The following is a 23,671-nucleotide window of genomic DNA, read 5'->3' on the forward strand; positions in this document are numbered from 1 at the left end:
TATTACATAATGTTTTCATAAATAAAATATCACAACTCTGATGTCACAATACAAAACTAGTCATTTTAAAGCCCCTCGGTAAACAAAGAGGTTGAGACAGATTAAGTACTTCTTTTCTAATCTCTCTCCTATATGTACTATTTTAAATGAGGAAACTTCCTGTTTTAGAATTCATTGAGGTTTATTTCCATTCAGTTAAACAAACTCTACAGCTATCTCAGTGAACGCTATGATGTAATTAATAAAATTCACAGAACATTAGGAGTCATTTTGAAATTGAGCCAAAAACAAAAGTAGATGTGGCCTAAAATAGTTGGCAGTCACTGATTTTTTAATACTCAATATTAGCATTTCTTTAGTCCAGATGTGTAGTTTACATTGTTTTGTCCTGAAATCTGAGCACAAATACTCTTTTCCAGTATTAAAAGTAAAATGGAAACTTAAGAAATTGAGAAATTAGAAACACTTATAACAGGTATTGGTACCTGAGAGAAGTTATCTTTTTCTATAGAAAAATTCTAGATAGGAAACCACTGTGTTCCTCAAAAACAGCAATTTTACTTCCTTGATCTTTCCCACTTGAAAGAAGTGTTTTGATTTCTTTATAATTGTGAAGTGTTTACTTTTTTAATGTTTGATCTGAGCTCAGGGAAGCCTGCAATTTCTAGAATAGTTCAGCATTTTTTTTCCCCTGATAAGATGTATGTCTCTTTGTACTGAGCTTGCAGAGCTGAGGCTGTGTGTTTTGGATGATCTGAGTTAGTTAAATTCCCCAGCCAGTAGCCTAGTCCCTTAGCACCTCCTCTTCACAAAGGAAGCTGTACTGCAAATTAATTGCTAATGAGGAGGAAACAAACCAAAACCGAAACGAAACAAAAACAAACAACTTTAATACCTGTTCATTTGAAAACTGTCCAGAACCTATGAATATATAAATCCCTACTGATATCTACATATAAGGGCCAGCTGTTAATAATAGAGACAAAGTTCCAAAAAAATCGTGAAGGGTAGTTGTCCTCAGCATATAGTACTAATGATGACACTGAGCATCATTATGGAATGATTTTAAAAAATATAATTAATTAATTGCCAAGTGACAAATTTCAAACTGTCAAATTAGGCAGTTTCACAGAAGGTAATACTCCTCTCCCACTACCTCCACTTATCCTGCCCACCACCCATTCACACTGCTCCACTGCTCATTAGAATGTTAAAGACAATAACCAGTGTTATTAACTTTGGGGTCTTGTGAGCTGCATTTTTTTTTTCTACAGAACAAACTACTTAGTGCCTAATGTATTTTATCTACTTAAATAGTAATCATAGCATATATCTGATTGTAGCCTACTGGCCATGCAGACAAATTCTGCCCTTCTACTGTTGTAGCCACAGAATGCATCCTTAATATTTGCTATGTTGCAAAACATATTTTCACTTCAAAGTTACGGGAGGGGACATCGACTAGAGCATGACTAACACCCACAGTATCTCCTCAATGCTGCTTCATGAGTTTGAAAACAGCTCTCATTGCTTGTGTCAAGAAACTTTCTTCCAATGCCCTTTTCACACAGATCTATTCATATATTTGGAATAAACTGATGAAATGCCTGTCAGGGTAAAGGTGCAGTCTTGGAATAAAAGAGAGTAAGTGTGAGCAATTGGATTCATTATTCCCTGTGACCATTTTAGCCTGGTGCTTTAACCACTTGAACTCACAAGGGCTATCAGTTTTTAATGCTTAATTTAGATCACTCAGTCCTTAAAAAAAAATTAAAAATTTTTAAAAAAGGAGTGCCTGTGGCCAGCTTAGTCAGTAGAGCGTGTGACTCTTGATCTCAGGTTGTGGGTTAAAAAAAAAAAAATATATATATACACACACACACACACACACACACACACACACACACACACTGAGTGATATATCTCCCCCCATAGTTGTTCTCATACCTGGCTGCACCTTGGAATCCCCTGGGAAGCATTTAGGTTTATAGATGCCTGATGTCAACACTACACATTATTCTCACTTAAGTGTTTAGGGTAGGAAGTGGCTGTTCAGTCTGCATTTTCAAAAGTTGTTACTTGTGTTTGTTGTCTTGGTTGAAAGTGGTTGATTCAAAAGGAAGCTGCATTGTGGAAACTTTGAGGCCCCTACAAGTTATGATTAAACAAATGTCTCAGAGTAAGCACAACCACTTTGCATTTGAATGTACTCTCTTCTCACCACTCCAACCCTGAAGACAAAAGCAAACCTGGTATTATTTTGGCTACTGACATGTTTTGAACTGAACCACTTAATATTTCTGGGGTAGGGAGGCAGGAAAGTGATGTTGGATTTTTAGATAGGGTTGGCCCTGTCCTGATGAATTTGTTGTTTCTGTCACCTACCAAAGTAGTCAGTGTACCTTTCACTTTTAAACCAGTTCTAGTGGGAAGCCTGGGTGGCTCAGCGGTTGAGGCTCAGGGCGTGATCCTCAAGTCCTGGGATGAAGTCCCACATGGGAGCTGCTTCTCCTTCTGCCTAGGTCTCTGCCTCTCTCTTTCTGTGTCTCTCATGAATAATAATAATAAAAATCTTCAAATAAAGCTCCCATTGAATAGGGATGCCTGACTGGTTCAGTCTGTAGAGCATACAACTCTTGGTCTCAGGGTTGTGAGTTCAAGTCCCATGTTGGATGTAGAGATTACTTAAAAATAAAATCTTTAATAATAATAATAATAATAATAATAATAATAATAATAATAATAGGATAGCGGCGCCTGCCTGGATCAGTAGGTAGAGCAATTCTTGATCTCTGGGTTGTGAGTTTGACCCCCACATTATGGGTACAGATCATTTAAAAAAAGAAAAGGATGTGATCTGGCCAAGGAAACAATTCAATGAGTGAAATATGCTTCAGTATGTAGAGATCTTTTGAAATACGAGGGATTGTAAATGTAAGGAAAAGTCATAGAATGGTGTAGGCACCTGGCAGGCTGTAGCATGCTCCATAGGGAGTTTGGAACTTGAGGATTAGCATGTCCTGACAACAGGTCACCATGGACCCCTGAAAATAATCTCAGGCTACTTTCCTTACTCTTCCCTTAGTGCTGAGCTCAGGGAACTGTTGAGAGATCAGGCTGTGAGGGTTCCCTGAGACTTCAGATGACCTCTCTCATCTAGACTATAGGTTTAACCCATGTGTATTTGAATCATTCACAAATCCTGCTCTCTGCTCAACTGTTTTCTGGTTTATTCGATGGAACATTCCATGTAAAAGAAAGGAGTATAAACTGATCTCTGCCAACTAGAACATAGTGTTAGCTACCTCCTCATTTGTAACCACCTGGACATTCAGCTTTTCCATGATAGTAGGGTATTCCCATTTTGTCAATGAGCCCTTGGGCTCATTTTTGGGTTCATCCCCCATTTCACTCAGTGCATCTGACTGTTGTTGGCCTTATCACATCTACCTCACAAAATGCCCCAGGCAGGCGTGCTGATGGTAAGCCACTTGGATGAAAATAGTGAAGATATTTAGATGAAAAGAAAGCATGAGATAGTCAACCAGAGAATTTCTGTGCAGTGGGAGAAAGTTAAGTGTTGGGGGGTGGGGGTGGGGAACTACAGTTTCAAATAAGTCTTCTGGCTTAGGATATCTAGATTTTATGCAAGATTGTGGTTGATACATAGTATAAATTTTATTCTCCCATTTTGAGCTAAAACCATTCTCCTTGCTTAGAATCAGCTTAAAAACAACTAAAAAGGAAAAGCTAACTTAAAGCAAGTTTGGGGCTTCTGTTTTGACAAAGACAAAATACATTGTCTTTTTTTTTTTTTTTTTTAAGTAGGGGTGTCTTGCATAGAAATGTTACCAGTGCATATGCATTTATTTTTTGCATTATCCATAGTACCCTAGTGACATTTCAATCCCAGATCATTTTTCCTAGCTACCAAAGGCCTTTTCTCTCCTCTCCAGTTGCTACCTATCTGACCTATACCCATAAATTATAAAATTTACTTTTAACCATAATAAATATCAATAATAGTTACTTAAAATTGTATGTATTTAAAAACTTTTTAAGTTATGTTTGCATATAACCTATCATTTTAAGAAAAATTCATTTATGGGAAGAGATCCTTTGCTCAGCTCCAAACCAAACTGAAAATGGTTTTTAGAATACTTACTTAATCTAATTGCCTTACTTTAGCACTGATAGTCAAGGGCATGCTAACCTGTCTCTATTACAGATCCTAGCAGGAACCTTTCATGGAGTCTTAGAAATGCTTATTTTTACTTGTTTATTAGTCCTTTTCACTTTTTGAAGTATCTAGGTATATCTACATATAATTTATTTAAAGTTCATTTCTACTGAGGAAATAAAATTTGAAAAGTTAGGTAGGGTTGTGAGAGTTTGTGTTTTGCTCTTATGTTAGGTGTTTGGGATAGCCTTTAGAGAAGGGTTCACAGAATAAAAATGTTCAGTTACAAAAAGAATTCACCAGGCAGGTACCAAAGTAGTTATCTGTACGGTGGAATTTTAACTGAAAGGGAATGTCCTCTGGCAGGGAACAATGGCAAACTCCCTCAGGAAGTCAATTATGAGGTTTGTTAATCCCACCAAAATATTAACCTCATGATCTTCAATCCCAGAGTGCCTTTTCCACCCTGCAAGTTCAGCTAAAAATATGCTGAAAAGCAAATTTCCTAAGGTAATGAAATAAAAATGTGGACCTAAATCTGTAAGATACAAATTAGAAAATAAGATCCCTAGTCAAATGCGAATATCTGACAAATTCTTTGCTCTCTTAAACTAGTAGCCTAATCTTTTGGGATGTTAATAAAATAATGATTAATAAAAGACACTTAGAAAAGCTTTGTGTTTGATTTACCCACCGATAATATTTTCTTGGAAATATTTTTTTTCTTATTTGTGAAGTTGATGAGTATAACTATAGCTATTGGTGCATCTGTCTTCTAAATATATTAAAATGGGAATAAAGACTTGTTATTATCAATTACTATAATAATTTTTATAGATTTGAATGTCTGTAAAGTGTTTTGGATTCCAAAGAACAGTTCTTGAATATAGATAAGAATACTGTTTGGTTTGAATTTCTTATATTAATCAGTTTCAATTCTTTGAAACAATATGAGCATAACTTAGGTTATAATTGAATTGTATTAATATTAAATCTTTGGTTATATGAAAAGATCTGTATTGTGTTTTAATTAGAACCTAGCATATGACAGTTTTTTTTAGTTGTCTAAACAATTTGACTACTACTGGCTTCATTGTAATTTAAAGTACAAATAACTAAACTTTCCTTTGTTCTATATTATTGCACTAGCACATTGGGCACTTGGAACAAAGACATAGAGCTCTGGTTGCTGGGCACCATGACTTCTGGGCATAAATGGATTTCAAGCCTCATGGCTTCTAGCTCTCACTTGCTTTGATTTTAGAAAACTAGAGAATCTTGGAATGCTTGGGTCTTAGACTAAGGCATAGAGATCAGTCATCAGTGCCCTATGTGAATCCCCATGTAATAACTCCTACTAAAGTTTCTGCTTGAATATCTCCATGGATGGAAAAATATCCAAGAGAAACTCACTTCATTTTTGGACAGATCTAACAGTTAGAAAGTGTTTCCTCCGGCTGAACACCCCAGACTGCCTCCTAGAAACATCTGTTAATTGATTACAGCTTTAAAGTCTGACACCACCTTATAAAATTATAACTGATACCTCTTCCTCATGAGACTCCAAAAGGGTATGTAACAGCATTTCTTCTTTTCCAGTGTAACATTTTTTTTTCCTTCAGCCATTCTGCCCCCAATAGGGTTGCTCAGCCCCTGATCTGGTCCAGAGGCACTCTGAGTTCTCCGTCCTCACCTGATACAGACAACCCTGGGTAGAGTGGGCTCTCGCCCTTCCTTGCTGAACGATGTAGTTCTTCTAATTCTAGTTTCTTTTTGAGTACTTTACACTGCTAACTTCTATTGCAATATGTCTTTTTACATGCTTTTCAGTTAAGGTAGGCATCCCCTGTTCTCTGCTTTCTGATTTTTATTTGTTACAATTGATGCTACTAAGTTTACCTGTTATTTTTCAGTGGTATAAACAAAGAATTCAGTGCTTACATATCAATCTGTGGATGTGCTTTCATGTTACTTACCTACTTTTATTACTCTGCATTTAGAGATTTTTTAACTTAAATTTAATAGTGCCTGTTAGCATGCAAATTTTACTCCTCAATATTGTAAATGTTCTCAGTCATTCATGTAAAAGCAGGTTTTGATGTGGAGGATGGTGGAGTGAAACTTGCTAGTACTTGTGGTAGGGTGAAGAATCTTTGGGGGGAGAGGAGAAGATTTGTGAAGAAAGTTTGAAGATACCAAACCTCAGCTTTAATTTTGCTTAGGATCAGTTCTATAGTACTTTTCTTCTTCTAATTTTAAATATTCATGTCACACATGAACCAAACACTTCTGTGTTTGTTGAGACTCTTTGTTGAGCAGTTGAATGTTCATGGGGCAGAAACTATGATGTTTCTTAGAACCTTCCAATGAAATGTAACGTTCTGGTTACAGCTGCTTTGTAGTATTCCTGAAATATGTATCATGTGATATATTGGTATTATCAGGTTCACATTAGCCTTATCATTGCCATCTCTTTTCCTGCCCTAATTCCTATCATCCTTTTTACCAAGAGTTGGGTTACCCAGTTCAGAGTGGTGGTGAAGGTGGGATGGGCAGAGAATTGAATTTTCAACTCCATTTTGTTCTGAGAAAGAAAGAATAGCTCAGCAAATAAGTAGAAGTGTTATTTGATTTCTCATATTGAAACTACAAAAGTGAGTTCCTTTAATAGTGTCTGTCCTCTCCTCTACCTCTGTTTATCTGATGTGCCATTTTCAGTTCTGTGTAAAAATAGCACACTTTAAAAACACTCCATACACACATTAAAATGGTTGCTTTGGAGGGAGGAAGCAGAATGAGAGTGAAGTATGGGATAAAAGGAAACTAATTAGTTAATTAAAATTATCTTGTTAGCAAAAATAATGAACTTTGTTGCAGGTTTTACTATATAAACTATAAAATTTCAAATCTAATCAAGTCTGTATTGTAGACTGTATCTTGAAGCTTCCCCAAGCTTCTTTATATAAAACTCTTGATGCCGACTAGATTCATGGAAGACTATGAATTACACGCCAGAATCAGAATCCACAATTTATTCCTATTCTTCCTGTATCTGTTCACCCCTAAAGTAGAGTTTTTCAACTCAAATTGAAGTTGAGTTTTAACGGTGTTGTTGGATCAGGTTTTTGGCACCTCTGAAAAATATAAAAGCATTGTTGATACAGCTAATGTTTAGAAGTATATCCTAGGTCTGAATTTACATTTAAATGATACTTCCTTATCTTCCTGATCTTACCTTCAAAGTAGGGAACAAGTACTTGTGTTGTTGCTTTTAAATTATAGCAAACTCTCTGGAAATCTGAGTAACCATAGAATTCAGTATTTAGAAGTTGAGATTTTTGGTTTTATGTGTATGTTCATAGGTAAACACATCACATATTTATGTTCAACTTTTATGAAAAAGGCCTGGGTCAAATAAGCTGATATGAGAGATAATTGTAAAGAAAATAATTTCCAGTACATTATATGATACCCAACTCTTTGGTTCTTTATTGAGTATGACTATAAAAGTAAGTCAAATTACAAAGTAGATTCCCTTTAAAAAATTGTTTATAGAATAGTTTTGGTATCATATTTTAATTCTTCAGAAATTGGTTGTTATTTTTATTCCCCTCCTCCTAGAAATCTGCACGGTAACTATCACAAATCAAAACGTTGTATTCCCAACTATCCCATGTTATGTTTTCCTCCTCTTCCTTAACCTAAGAAAATATATAATTTCAAGCATGGAAAAGTGAATTGTGTGCCACTATCTATGTACATAAGCATAAAGCACACATAACAAATTTCAAGACATGGGAAATGCCCGTAGAATTGGTTTTAGATGTCAGATTAACATTAGCCAGTCTTTCAGTCTTTTTGCTGAAACCTGAGTCTTTTCTTTATAGGAAATATAAATTAAAAGAGAAATTAGTAGTTGCAGGAGTACAGGTTGAACATTTAAACATCTCTGATTGTCATAATGTGCCCAAAAATTGGAATTAATTTGTTGAAATTAGGATTTGAAATAAAGTAAAATTAAGTCAGTGCTCCCTTTCATTTCTTTTCAGGAGGTATGTATGGGGTCCTGTACTTTTACATTCTTTTTCTCTTTTTGCAACAAAAATGTAATCATTCTACTTTCTTTTCTCCTTTTTGCTTTAAGTGCTACTTTCTTTTCTCCTTTTGCTTTAAGTGCTAGTAATAGTAGAGAGTAACACATCTGTTGTTTTCTGTATTGTGCCCCGATTCAGGTTTCATACCCATTTCTCTCCCAGCCACAGTATCTGAGTAGATGGAATAAGCTGATTGGCAAGCCTGTGTGCTCTTTCTATTCCTGAGACTTGGGTATAATTAGATTAGTCCCACCCAATGTACATGGTCTGTGAGCAAAGAGGAAAATTTTCCCAAAAATCAGAGTGCTTTTACCAGAAAGTGGGAGATACATGTACACTGGGTGGGCAAATACATTTATGTCTCATAATCTACTTAAGAAAAGCCAGTATAGAAAAATGCACTTTTGTGGCTGATTACTTTCCCATTTAAAAAAGGCTTTTACAATAAGTTTCCTTTTTAACTTGGAAATCTGATTTTGTTAATTATAAAATTAAAATTTAAAAATATTTACCAGCAGTTTTGTGAACCATGGCTATTACGGATGTCTCTAGGTCTGCTTCAGGATACGTCTTTAACTATTCACCTTGTATTCCGTGTAATCAGTGGCCCCTGGGGCTGTAGAACAGTGAGCTCTAAAGGGTTGCTCTACTGGAATCAGTGACAAAGGATTCCTTTGTGTTTACCAGTGGGAATACTTTAAGAATATTTTCTTTGATTTTTTTTTTGATTTGGTATAATTTGAACCAAATATTTTATATTGCTTTAAATATTGACTGTCATAGGAGGAGTAACAGCTAATGCAGAGGCATTTATTGAGGCTTAGTGGAGCATTTGTACTATACAGAGGTTGTTGTTGTAGGGCATGTGCTTAGTTTTAATGGATGATGTAATTTAAATCGGTACTAGGTGTTTCTGGTGGGAGTCAGCATACTTAAAGGAGAGTTAACTGTTTATACATTCTCAACTGTCATTGTCCTGTCATTTTTATTTTATTATTTATTTATTTGAGAGAGAGAGAGAAGATGCGTATGTGAGAGGGAGAGCACAAGGCATGGGGAGTGGCAGAGGGAGAGGAGGAAGCAGGCTCCTCATTGAGCTGGGAGCAAAATACAAGGCTCCATTCCAGGACCCAGGATCATGACCTGAGCCAAAGGCAGATGCCTAACTGACTGAGCGATTCAGCAGTCCATCTTGTCATTTTTAGTCAGTATTTAATTAAAAAAAACTGTAATTATTTATTTTAACGAGAGAGAGGGAGATAGAAGGGCAGAGGGAGAAGGAGAGAAGCAGACTCCCGCTGATTGCAGAGCCTGAGGCAGGACTCTATTTCAGCACCCTGAGATCATGACCTGAGCCAAAATCAAGAATTGGACCCTGAGATCATGACCTGAGCCAAAATCAAGAATTGGATGCTTAAAACGGAGTCCCCCAGGTATCCCATAGTCAGTATTTAGTTTTAATATTGTTAGAATGAAGTACATTGTCATTCACATTTTTTGAAGTTTAATAAACTCTATATTTTTAGGACACTTTTAGGTTTACCACAAAAGTGGAAAGTACAGAGTTCCCATAGACTCCCTTCCTCCACACATGTAAATCAACTTTAACATTTTTACTCCAAGGTATTTATAGGAATATTTAGAAACACAGAGATATTTTGCATTCTCATTTCTACAACTAAAAAATATCATTCTCTCCTTATAGAGTAGGAAGGGGAAAGAAGCCAAGAAGCATTCCCTAGCCTTCAAACCTGGAGAGTAGAAAGTTAGGCCCTATTTTATGATCCTTTTCCAGCTGAACATTATTGCTCTGAAGACCACAGGGAGAATAAGGATCTGATGTAACCTGGTCTGGAGCATCCTGCTGTTCTATTGGTGGCAAACTGGAGCCCTGGGTTCTGGCCTAGCTCTGACTCTACATTGCTGTGGTGCAAGGGGTTGAATGGAGTGGACTCCAGCTGTCATATGCCTCCAGCATCTATAATTCCATGACTTACTGGAATCTCTAGTGGGAAATGATGTCACATCCTGAAGGATTAGTAGTGTGGAGGAAAACCACTATGGAGACCTGGGGTATTTATTGGTCACAAACCAGGTGAATACCTTTTGTCCAGTCATTTAACCTTTTTGGGTTTGTCTTATTGTAATTGGACTTCCCTGTTTCCCTCTAGGGAAAGTTTCTTAGATCTTCCTGATTTAAAGTAAGCATTGCATAGTATTATTGATCCCAGGAACAACTGCTTTGTGAATAAATAACTTCAAATAGAGTGTATTGACACTTTCTGTGGGTCACCTTTGAACAGATTCTTTGTGTTTTCATATCAGGAATATTCTTGTAATTAACATATCTGGACCAGAGTCTTTCTGAAGCTAAGCTATTTACCAAATATACACTAAGGCACTTGAAAGGGACGAGGAGTCTTTCTTGAATAGTACAGGTTAAAAAAGATACACACACACACAATATAAAGTTCAATCGAAGTATGCTTTTTAATAATATCACACAATTTGGTTATATTTTTATATTTCTTTAAATTGTGCAATTTGATTCAAGAAAAAAACGGAAATGCTAGTGACGTTTACCTCTCAGATTTAAAGTTAATGTAAATTACAAAGGACTAACTTCCATTTTTTAACTGAATGACTTTGTACTAAGTTTTTTAAGTAAATGTGATTTTCTGTATATTGTGAATTACTGTCGAGGTGGAAGCAGGTTAAAGGAACCCTTTCTTCAAGGGACAAGGTGGTCCTCCGGTTTCTCCACTGACTTTTATTCACAGAATGCCTCCCTGAAGGTTCAGGCTAGTTTCTAAAGTGTGTAGGCCAGGGTTTATTTGGTTTAACCCACGTAATGCATAGGCACGTTATCCCACAGGGCCGAGATTATCCTAACGTTTTATTTTCCAGCTCAGTGCTCAGTGGCTTGATAGAGCTAATGAATCTTCCCAAAGTACCTGGGGGTTCCCTGTTGGTACTCCTGATGTAGCTGCTGGCAAGCATGTTTTTATACTCTTCCTGGAAGTGAAACTCCTTCTGCCTTAAATGTGCAATTTCCCCTGCCTGAGAAGGTCAAAGGCACATTTATATAGTTCACAAGAGTATAAAAGAGGCATTCAGTGCTTCCCTGCCAAGCCAGCTGACGGGACTAATGCCTATTCATTTTCCACCTCTACTTCTGGAAACTGCAGAAATTCATGGTTCTACCATGGTCCCTGAAACAACAATCTAATGGCAAATGAGCGTTATAATAAAATATCCATATTATCAAATCAGCTAATGTACCTCGAAATTGTTAGGAGTAAAAAGTGGCTGTTCAGATTGTCAGAGTTAAACATATGTTAAAACCACCTAAATTAAAACAAAATCTACAGCAAAACCCCACTGGAAAAACTAGCAACTCACTTAGCATCCAAGTGCTGAGAATATTTAAGGCCAATTTCAGTGCATTCACAACACAACTCTGTTAAATGCTTTTCTATCATTTAGTTTTAACTCTACTGAGATTATTAACATTTATTGAGCATGTACTGTTATGCCAAGCCCTTAGTATTTATATCTTATAATAACTTAAGGCAACCTTTAGAGATGGAGGGAATGTTATCTCCATTTTGCAGGTGAGGGATGGAGATGCAGAGTCCCAGGAATTGGCCCATGGTTGCAGGGTAGCCAATAGTGGGTGCAGGGTTTGGTCCTTGAGGTCAGTGTGCTTTGCAGAACACTACAATGCCAACTATACTCCGTTCTCTGAGACTATGGAGAGGAAAAAAAACAGCAAATTGCATTACTTTCTCATCTACCCATGTTTCATGGTCCACTTTCTGATGTGAACCCTGCATCTTAGCCTGGTCGGTTTCCTCTCCCTTCCAGCATGCTTCTTCCCTGGAACACTCCTTTCTCCCGTATCCTAAATTGCACTAGTGCTTCATGTTCCAGCTTTATTCATCTTCTGCATAAAGATTCCCTTGTGCATCCTAACTTTTGAATTCTTGGCTTACCATTTCGACATACATTGCTGTTATTACTTAACTGTGTCTAGGTGTGTATGTGAGACAGAGGGTGAGTGTGATCACCCAACTAGATCATGAGCTTCTAAAAAACAGCACCTCCTATACTACCTTTTGCAGTGTTAATACATGGTGGTCATTAATAATTTCTCAAGCTGTAGAAGGTTAGATCATTTGCATCTCTGTGCTGTTGGCATACAGCTAAGTGGCAGGTAGTTTTTAAAGCATAATTTTATAATGGGTCAGTATTGAGAGCTGAGAGGGAGAAGATTTCCGAATCTTTCATCTTGCTATTTTAAGAGGTTCATGTCAAATAGTGATTGCTAGAATTTTTGGTCTCTGCCTGGTAGTGTTTTCTAACAGCTTACTGGGAAGTCCAAACAGATGGACAAATCTGTGATGACTTAGTAGTTACTTTGGTTTACTGTCAGATATCTAGAGAACTCTTGCTTTGCTTTTATTACCGTGTTTAAGATTTCTCAGCCAAAAGGCCCTGGGTCATGAGGAAATGCAAGGGTAGGGGTGGGAAGGTGACAAAGAGGTACTTCAGATTTGCAATTTCTTTTAAGAGATTTCCATTTTCAGTATAGCTGACACTTGTAATATCTGTTAAAGATTGGTACCTGGCCAAAATGCCTGTGAAATAGCTGTGATTTAGGTTTCAAGTATGAAGATTTTAACAAAAGTGTTGGCAATATAATGTATGAATAAAGACAGCACTTGTTAAAAAGCATATATATGTATGTGTATATGTGTATGTGTATGTATGTGGGTATAAGTATATATATATCTCTCTCTGCATTTATCTTTGTTCATATGAAGATATTTTATTTCAGGAAGTGACTTAACTGGAAGTCAGACTATCAGCTTATTTCTAGGGAAAAAAAAGCATCCCTTGGCCTTTGGTGCACCACAGTGACCTGAGATGTGCAATTCACTGGCCAAAATTGCAAAACAGTTGGTATGCCTTTTCAGGACTGTGCTACTGATGCCACTGTTGGGGAGATTAAAGGGGTATGCAATAGAGTGGGGTGGGTGGGAGGCCTTAGGCACACAGAGGACAGGGAAGGCTTTCATTACATCCCTGGACTATGTTGTATTCTACAGAAGGGAGAGCTTGGCATTTGTATTTAAGTTTTTTTTTAAATATTTTATTTATTTATAGAGATGCAGAGAGAGCGAGAGGGGCAGAAACACAGGCAGAGGGAGAAGCAGGCTCCACGCAGAGAGCCTGACGTGGGACTCGATCCAGAGTCTCCAGGATCTCACCCTTGGCTGCAGGCAGCACTAAACCGCTGCGCTACCAGGGCTGCCCTTAAGTTTTATTTGTAAGCATATAGTATATAAAAGAGTGAGATGGGAAAAATCTAAAAATTGTACTCAGGTAAAAAAAATAGTTCTAAGACAGTAAAATTCTTTTAAGAAAACCCTGCATTGTAAAGTATGGGGATTGGAATACATGTTCCAGGGCAAATGGAGGAAACTAGGGAAAGATTTAGTGACAGTGTAGGTATAAAGACTGTTATTTGTGACCTGGACTTGTTTTGGCTCTCAGAGGTCAGACTGACTCTTAGAGTAGAAACACAGTCTCTTTCAAAAGCGCAAGCATTGAAAATAATAATTTTCAAATGTGCTTTCTTGGCTTCTCCCTTTTGTTTTTTGTTTTCTTCAGGTGTAAAACCAGGAGTATCCTAGGTTCAGGAGGATGAGGAAAAAATCTATTTCCTTTTCTAGCAGTTTGGCTATTTTTGTTGTTGTTTCTGGTGCCATAAATGGAGAGGCATCTGTACCATGGCATTGTATCATGCCTAACAAAATTTTTTTTCCATTTGAATGTAATTGTTCCTTAGCAAATAATTGCAGTCCAGAATGACTTTTATTGAGCTTGATTGAATTAAGGTTATGTATGAAAATGAGTTAGTTAAAGCTTAATCTATTACCCAGAGAATTGATGAAAACATCAGAAAAGCAGTCATTCATGGGGATAAAATATTCTTCCATATAAGTGGGCAACATGGTTGCCTTGGAGTCCCTTCTGCACCGACGGGGTAGTAATGACACTAGGGTGCAAAACACACAGTGTTGGCATAGAAGGGGTTTTACCGTGATGTGCCTTTGAATGTTATACTGTACATTAACACTAATTGGGAGTCTGTCTCATTCTAAGAAGTGGCACCTCACCTTTTTTTTAGTATAATAAGCCTTTCAAAACGTAGCACCCCAAGGGGCAATGTGTAAGCTGTGCCAGAAAGCCAGTTGCTTTGGGATCGTTTAGTGGTTGCTGAGGCCCGATCTTTAAGATAGGTTTTTCACATGCCAAGTCAGATGTCCAATTTGTGGTTAAGAGGTAAATAATAGATATTAATAGATCGTTCTCCCACCTGCCATACAGTTTCGCAGAGGGAATCCTAATCTGTGGCTGAACAGTCCGGCGAGGTATGCATCCTCTGGGGATGGCAGGGTCACGGGTGGGAAACAGGCCTTGAAAAGGGGAAGGGCACAGAGTCTTAATGAGGCAGTGTAAACTAAGGATGAGAGTGAGGGTTGAGAGGAAGCCAAGGTGGGACTCAGAGAACACGGGCCTCCTGACCATGACCTGAGGCGAAGGTCTGTCCTGGCTCTGGTGGAAGTGCACGCTCAACTCTCTATTCTGCAGGGCTGTCTTCATGCCTAGGCATCTCCCCCAGGTCCCCCCACCCCCGGTCCAGACCCATCACACAGCCACCCCTTTCCATCGAATCAGAACCTTGTAAAGGATTTGTAACTTAAATGCAGAGCAGCTTATGCTGAAACTGCTTTTCTGAAACTACTCGTGGGTATTTGTAAGAGCCAGATAAAATCTGGAGTCTCTGAGGTTGGCTATCAGAGAACTCAAAGGGAGTCTGTCTCAGGCAGGATCTTCAGCCTTGAAATTGACCTCTACTCCATGGCTGATTCCCTGGCTTCTGCTAGTCCGTTAAGTTCAACAAGATTTCTTTGTTACCCTGAATTTTAAAACCCCTCTTGGTCACAGCATACCAGCATTGTCAGCCTCCTTACCTCTTCGTCCTGACTTATCCAGAGATGGTTGTATCACAGTTGATAAATTACAGAATGGTAGTCAAAATAAGGTATAGTTATGGTTTATATAGATAGATTAGTTGAGAATTTATTTCTGAGCTCCTAAAAGAAGTTCTGTATACAGGAAATGTTAGCATATTTTATTTCTCAGATAGCATATGCTCACTTTTTTTTTTTTAAAGATTTTTAAAATTTATTTATTCATGAGAGAGAGAGAGAGAGAGAAGCAGAGACACAGGAAGAGGGAGAAGCAGGCTCCATGCAAGGAGTCCGATATGGGATTCGATCCTGGGACTCTAGGATCATGCCCTGGGCTGAAGGCGGCGCTAAACCGCTGAGCCACCCAGGGATCCCATGTGCTCACTTCTTAAACTAAAAACAAAAAGTAAACAAGTCTTCAAACCAGAGTAAGAATTAAATGCACACCATCAAGTAAGGATGGGCCCTCCTTCCCCAGTTTTGGCAGTATAAAGTTTTCTTTTCATTTATGCCAATTTGTTTATCTGACAGTTTTTTATAGTTATTCATGATTTAGTCATTTATTTTACAGTTTTTCTTTCTCTCTCTCTCTTTTTTTTTTTTTTACACTGTTTATTTTAATGGTTCTTTTCTGTACTGGCTTTTATGGATTAAATGAAGAAAATTATGTAATTAGATATATGAGAGTCTATTTTTTAAAACCGTATTTTTAATAATGTTAGTTGCCTGTTTTATGATCATTAGACTTCTACACCACTCCTTGAATTTTGGAATTGTACGTTTCCTTAGTAAACACATAGTCATTTAATTAGAAGGTATTCACATGTGTCCTTTGTAGTTTGCTTCAAAGATCTGGATTTATTTTTTCATCCATACTCGTTTTAAAAAATAGGGATGAATGAGTAGTATCTTGTATGAAACCACATGAGACCATTTAATATTTTATTCATTGCTTCTAGCTATTGTTATCTGCAGTAGCACTGGGTGACAACTGAATCATCTAAGTCTAGAAAGGATTTCTCAGATGAATCATTACTCATTTTTTATATTTAATGTAAGTTCTTCCGTGTCGTGGTGGCTGATTAGGGAAAAAAACTTCAGTAGAGCTGTAAGCCAGTAGGTGATATCCGGTTTCACATCCAGTAGGGTGTGTTAGAGCCTGCTAATTGTAAAGAAATATCATAATCTGAAGTGGGGTAGGAAATTGTCTCTCTTGGTTGAGTGTGAATTTAGTATGATCATTGAAGCATTCGAGAAACTAAACAAATGTATCTCACATAGAAACTGAAATAACTTATTCTTAAAAGTGATACAGTTCAGGCATATGTCCATATTTGCAGTATAATTAAAATGTTCCATTTAATTTTTGCGGACAACCTTTTGCTGATTTTGATCCTCTTTCCTATAGTTACTTCATCACTTTCAGCTAGAAAGTAATTTTTTTGGTAACATTTTTTTTCTGTGGATGTCTCCCCCTACTCACCTTAAAAAAAAAAAAAGTATTATTCACTCATGATCCTTAAAACACTTAAAAGATAAATTACATGATATTAATATATGAAGCACAATTATCTGGTTGGGTTGGGCCAGTCATTTAAAATGACTTGAATCTAGTTAGGATGTCAGTTTAACATCCTGTTTTTTCAGAGAATTTGCCTGTAATTTTAGCTAAAAACCTGAGAAATGATTGCCTGTAAATCTTTGTAACTCTAAATTCAGAATTCCCATTGAATGATGTTAAAGACTGTCTTTTTGTTAATTAAAGTTGACAATAAACACTTCGGGCCACTTTCTCTAAATAGTGTTAGCATAGAGATTTTTAATAATTTGCCTAGTTTTGATTATTTGGCTATTATTCATTCGGGGGGCGTATAATTTTGCCAAAGGACAGTGTCAGCTTTGTTTGAAAGCCCTTCTTGGCTCACTATTTAACCACTTTGCTCTGGGTCTTTCACAGAATCCTGCTGCATCACAGAAGCTGGAAATTCTGATGTTCCATTAAAATCACAATGGAAAGTCTTGACTTGACCGGTAAGAGCAGTAGTACTGCAGGTGTATCTTACTTACCTAGAAGCAGTGAAGCAGTCAAGAACTATGTGCTGTCAGAGTTGGTTTCAACTCTTTCCCATCTGATGCATTCACTTTCCATATTGATCAGGGAAGTGTGATAATTTTGTGTGGTGGTTTGTTTTGTTTTGTTTGTGAATTTTTTACTATTTTTTAAAGTGATGTTTTAATCTCCATCATCAAGTAAGTAAAATTTTCCGTTAAAATCATGAATTTTTAAAAATTACCTATTTCAAAATCTGATTTGTTTCTCCACAGTAATCTGCTGCTGTTGGTGAGAAGTCAATTTATTCAAGTCTTGAATACGTAGAGGTTACATGCCTAAATAAATATTAAATCGATCTCTTCCTCATAAGCTATTTTTGTTTGTACTGCCTTTGGCTTTGATTGAAAAGTGAGCCAGTATCAAAGCATTATGAGGTGTTTGTTTTAATCTGTTAAAAATAATAGAGGAAGGTATAGCAGTGTTATGAAACTGTTTTGAATATGAACCACCCAGTGAAGAAAAAGTTGAGGTTGTAAAATATCTATGTGACAAATTATATCAGACTCTGAAACTCAGATTACTATAATTCTGTCCCCTTGTACATAAGTTATTTTCAAAGCTGTTTCTGGGAGAAAAGTTTTTAATGGTTTTAAGATATGGCAATAGTATTTTAAGATTAATTTTAATAATGATTACTTAAATGCTGAGTTATCTCAATCTGGTAATAAAATGTATGATTGCTTTATTGATGTCTGAACACTTGATGGTGAACTGGTGATTTAAAGACAGGAATTTGAAGTAAATTAAAATGAACAAAGATAATAAATATTGTTTAGTTGCAGTTTTCAGAACATGAACTTATTCTTTAATTTTTTGAGTAATTGAAAGTTTATCTTAAATCTTTCCTGTCTTTAAGTATTTTGATTTGTTAGCTTTTCAAATCTGTCTAAAATATCTATGGCTACCTTCGTGTTTTAGTAAATATATATATGAATACTGCTTTTATCATATGAGTATAAATAAAAGGCCTCTGAGTCATTCTTCTGAATGTCATTATCTAAGATTAAATACATAGTAAAATATGTACAATTTAGCTTGAATGTGTATTTCCTAGGATATTTAAACACCAACAAAATTTTAATACCAGTGAGAAGACTGAGATTTAGTTAATCATTTATCCTCCTTTCTGTGCTATCCTTTAAGGCACAATTAAGTTTCAAATACAAATTCTGGATTGAGTGCCAGTTATCATCCAGTTGATTTTGGTTTTATTGGGTCAGCAGAATAGACTACAGAATAGTTGAATATTGATACTGGAATTTTAAATATGTTAATTGTTAATCCAAAAGGGAGTTGAATGTAGTGAGGTTGAAAGAAAATTAGATTTGTAGCAGTATTCTAAGTTTGCTGAATATGAATACATCTATAGAAAGTAAAACTGGACACTTTATCTGATCTGTTCAGAAAACCGAATTGTTAATCAGCATTAGTATGGCAGTCTTTACCTAAGTGGCCATGTGATCAATGATTTCTGAATGTCAGATTATTTCAATAAAATATTTTTTATTGACTGTAAAAATTGATACAAATTCAAATTGCTGATAAAATTTAAGAAGCTTAAGATGACACTGTATATTTCTAGCTTACATTTATGATCATCTTACATACAGTATTAAGAAATAGAATAGAAAAGATGTCATATGAAACCAGGAGTAATTTAGGAAGCAAATCCTGGAAGATGTTACATGGCCAAAGGATTCCAGGGTCCAGTAAATCTAGGAAACATGATTATATCATTCAGCTTAGGCAAAGTTATGTTTCATTATCCAGAGTCCCCAAATCTTAGTGGTTTATAACAGTAAAACTTTATTTCTCACTCTTGTTCATCTTGATGAATCTACTGCTGCTGTGCTCAATGTTGTCTTCGTTCCTGGACCAAAGCTAAAGGAGCAACCTCTCTGGGATGCATAACCCTTTCAAGGTGGAAGGAAAAAAGGAATGTGGTAGAAATGTGACTCTTAAAATTGTTGGTCAGAAGTAGCACATGTCATTACCTCTCATTTTACTAGCCAAAGCATGTCGCATGGTCAACTGCTATGTCACAGGATAGGAGTGGCCTTTTAAGGGGATGGGGTAGGGAAAGTCTGATCAGGAGGCACAGTTCATATTTTAACTATAATATCTGCATCCCACCTATGGCTCTTCTAGAGAGACAAGAGTGCATGTCGTATATTAAGCTTCCAAGAAGTCCATAATTTCCAGTGAATCTCTTTAACGTGTAAAATTATTTGACCACGAAACTTTTCATTTTTGTTATATAGAACTCATTGAGCTATGATGCCCTATCTGTGACAAGTTTTAAGGACTGAGGAATTTGCACAGTTCAAGAGTTTCTTCATATTTCAAATGTTAGAACTCTTCCCATCATGGAGTATAAAGGGTTCTAGTGTATATAGTAGACTTACATTATTGTGATGTAGATAATTTTTGTTTTTGTTTATTGTTTTTTTGAGCAGGGGCAGAGAGGGAGAGGGAGAATCTTAAGCAGGTTCCCGTGCCCAGTGTGATGGGGGGCTTGATCTCATGACCCCTGAGATCATGACCCGAACCCAAGCAAGAGTCAGTTGCTTAATCCAGGGGTAATACAATAATTTTACCAGGCAGTAGTAGTCAAATGCTTTTACTTAAGATCAGTTTTAAGAACCATCCTAGAAAGAATGCAGACTCTGTAGAAAGGTTAACAGTTGTATTCCAGGAGTTTTCTAAGGTCCTCCAACTGAGATCATAATCATTATACAGGAGCTATGCATTATTGTTTCCATAATCATCTAGAAAATGAGTAGGCACACCGAACTCCTTAGCCAATATTGGTTTGAGTAATCCCACAGGTATTATAAGATATTACTACCAGACCTATGTGGATTAAGATGATTTAAAAATGTAGGAGTATGCAAACGATGCTTTGTTTGATAGTTTATAGTTCCTTAAGATGGGGGGGGGACTGAATCTGTGGATTCAGAAAAACTTTAGCATAAATCCTAGTTCTGGTGCTTTTTAATTGAAAGAATTTAGGCAGTTATTTAACCTCTCTGAAACTTTGTTTTCTCATCTTAATATGGGATAATGATCTCTACCTCGTGGGACTGTGAGAATTAAATGAAATATGTCAAGTGCCCGACGTAGCACCTGGCACATAGGAAGCACTCAAGAAATGGTACTAAAAAAAGAAAACTGGTCAGAGGTCAGGAATCTTGAACGCACTATAAAATACCTTTTATAGACATGTGACGGTGTATGTATGTGTGAAATATGTTTGTGTATTTATATATAAACCCAGACACACACCTCCAAAGGTATTAATATATTGCCTGAATGCTTAAGAATCTAATGTATTCTTCTACAGTTCTACTGAAAATACAGAGTGACTTCATTCTTAACACAGAAAGAAAGGGTGAATCCTACAGATATATTAGCCACTCTATGATCTAATAATTCACTTCTTGCCACTGAAAATATAGGAGTTTTAAGGACAGTATAACTGCCAAATGTAGACATATGTTCTTCACTCTGAATATTAATGAGATCAGTATCAAATCAAATTTGATAAAGTGAGGTACAAGATGTGGGGATAGTACCACTGAAATTTTCTTTTCCTCTCTTTGGTAAAAGATTTTATTTATTTAAGAGAGCGAGAAAGTGTGTGCACACAGGCAGGGGGAGAGGCAAGGGAGAAGCAGACTCCCTGCCTAGCAGGAAGCCCAATGTGAGTCTTCATCCCAGGACCCTGGGATCATGACCTGAGTCAAAGGCAGACGCTTAACCAACTGAACCACTCTGGCGCCCCTGAAATTTTCCTCACCATGTAGAGCAAATGCTATTTGGTTTAAAAAGAAACAGCATTTCTATCTCAAGATTTTTATGGTACTGTTTTCCAATGAGGGTTAAATTATTTAGACTGCTTCAAAACCCTTCTCTGTTGACATTTTCCCCTCATGTTCTCAGAATCAGGCACAACATAGTCCATCTCTCTTAAGAGTCAACGCTGTGTGCTATTTCTTAAATGACTGTTTCATTTGTTTAATTTCAAAAAACATGTAAGTAAAATAATTTGGGGGAGTAAATTATTCTTGAAATTGTTTCAAATTCTTCTCCTTATAAACGGGCCAGGGGATCCCTGGGTGGCTCAGCAGTTTGGCGTCTGCCTTTGGCCTAGGGCATGACCCTGGAGTCCCGGGATCGAGCCCCGCATGGGGCTCCCTGCATGGAGCCTGCTTCTCCCTCTGCCTGTGTCTCTGCCTCTGGCTCTCTTTGTGTCTCTCATGAATAAATTAAAAAAAATTAAATAAACGGGCCATCTTTGTAGCTGTCAGTTACTCATTCAGCTGGATTATCAGTAGAGTAAAACTACCTAAAAAATGTAAGCTCTTCAGTTTTAGAGACTACATAGTCTGCTTGGCCGGCCATAACAAAATGCCACAGACTGGGTGGCTCAAACAATAGGTATTTATTTTCTCACAATTCTGGGGTCTAAAGTCCATGATCAGGGTGCAGGCAAATTCTGTTTCTGGGGAGGTCTCCCTTTCTTGGCTTGTAGATGGCCACCTTCTTTCTGTGTAGTCACAGGGCTTTTTATCTGTATGTGGAAAGAGTGAGCTCCAGTGTCACTTCCCCTTCTTTAAAGGATACCAGTTTTATTGGATAACAGTCCCACCCTATGACCTTACTTAACCTTTACCTACTTTTAGGGCCTGTCTCCCAAGTACAGACACTTCGGCCTGGCCTGTAGGGCTTCAGCTTATGAATTGGTGGGCTACTAATGCAGTTCTTAACAGACATAGTTGGGTTTTATTTATTTATTTTTGTACCCAAGAGTAAAGTGAAAGTTAAAAAATACTTTTGGTGAATTTGTAAACAAGAAAACCTCATTTATTACAGTCTAAAATTCTAAAAACTTTGGATCATTGGGGTGGGAGGCATTTGAAATTACTGAATTCATATTTCTTACACTTTGAAGTACTGCATGGAAATGAGTTTCTTTGAAGTGAAAGAATCAAGTCTAAGAACTGAAAATCAGAGTGATTTGTATAATGGAGGAATTACATCATTGAAAAATTGATTTCTATGTGTACTCATTGGTTCTAGGAATAGAATGTATTTGAAAATTAGGTTGAAAAATAACTCAATTACTCTTTTGGGTTATATCTGTTTCTGTTTACTATAATCAAGCCAATTCATATTTTTTAAGGCAGTTTTCTTTTACTTTATGAATCAGTTTTGAATTCAAACAGGGAAATGGCATAGAGAGTTATCCCCTGAACAATGTTGGCGTTAGGAGCAACCCTTTTGTGTGGAACCCTTTGACTCCACAAAAATTTGGTTGCTAATAGACTACTAAGCTTTACCTATAACATATTTTATGTTATATGTATTCTATACTATATTTGCATAATGAAGTAAGCTGGGGAAAGGAAAATGTTATTAAGAAAATCATTAGGAAGAGAAAATACATATACAGTGCTCTACTGTATTTATCCCCTCAAAAATCTGTGTGCAATTCAAACCCATATTATTTAAGGGTCAACTGTACCTGAGATTTTGATAAACTGAAAGAAAAGATTATGTATTAGAAATAATGCCAGTAGAGGTCAAGGACTCCCAAATCTGTTACATCTACCTGTTTATTTTCCTGCTTCCCTCACTCCCTTCTTTATCCTTTTTTTCCTCCCTCCTCCTTTTCCTGCATTCCTCTGATAACAGCTTGTAAGTCAGGTAACGGTTGCTAGCATTTCTCAAGTAATAGTCTAAATACAATTCACTGACCATCTGTGTAGTACTTCTTTCTACTTTATTTTTTTTTTTAATTTTCTTTATTTTCTTTTTTTCTTTCTACTTTAGAGTGGTAAACTTTTCTAGTAGGTAAAGTCAGTTGGTGGATGTTTGGGATAAGTGACAGGTAAATCGTGCATTTACTTGTTGAATACTGATGTAGGCTCAACCTAATTTTCTTAGTTTTATCTTTGAATTTTGTGTAAGTGTACCTATATGTCAGTTGAATAATTTCAGTTTCTGATGATTTGATGCCTGTCTAAAACAAAATGTAATCAAAAGGAAACAAACTTGGGAGACTTTAAACAAATGCCTTTGTGTAAAAATAATTTTAAATTGACTTGTAAAATTTATTACCTGACCTTATGTGTTTACAGACTAAAGGATGCGCTTTTGAGCAGTGATCTAATTTTGTGGATGTTAGTTTAATTGGTTAAAGGGTATTGTAACTTTTAGCTACTTTTGATTTCAGTTT

General features: G+C 36.6%; 1 protein-coding gene across 13 annotated transcripts in view; it reads left to right on the forward strand.

Moving 5' to 3' along the window:
* Window positions 1–23,671, forward strand: part of BBX (BBX high mobility group box domain containing) — a 270,128-nt gene that overhangs the window by 91,222 nt on the left and 155,235 nt on the right. For 11 of the 13 annotated variants that reach the window (XM_025478388.3, XM_025478424.3, XM_025478404.3 and 8 more), the window contains exon 3: window positions 17,275–17,348. The exons of 1 other annotated variant lie outside the window; for it this stretch is intronic. The gene's annotated coding sequence lies outside the window, so the exon portion shown is untranslated. One more of the 13 variants, XM_025478411.3, reaches the window with a different exon arrangement.

The sequence above is a fragment of the Canis lupus genome, chromosome 33, assembly GCF_003254725.2.
Source record: "Canis lupus dingo isolate Sandy chromosome 33, ASM325472v2, whole genome shotgun sequence".
Classification (NCBI taxonomy): Eukaryota; Metazoa; Chordata; class Mammalia; order Carnivora; family Canidae; genus Canis; species Canis lupus.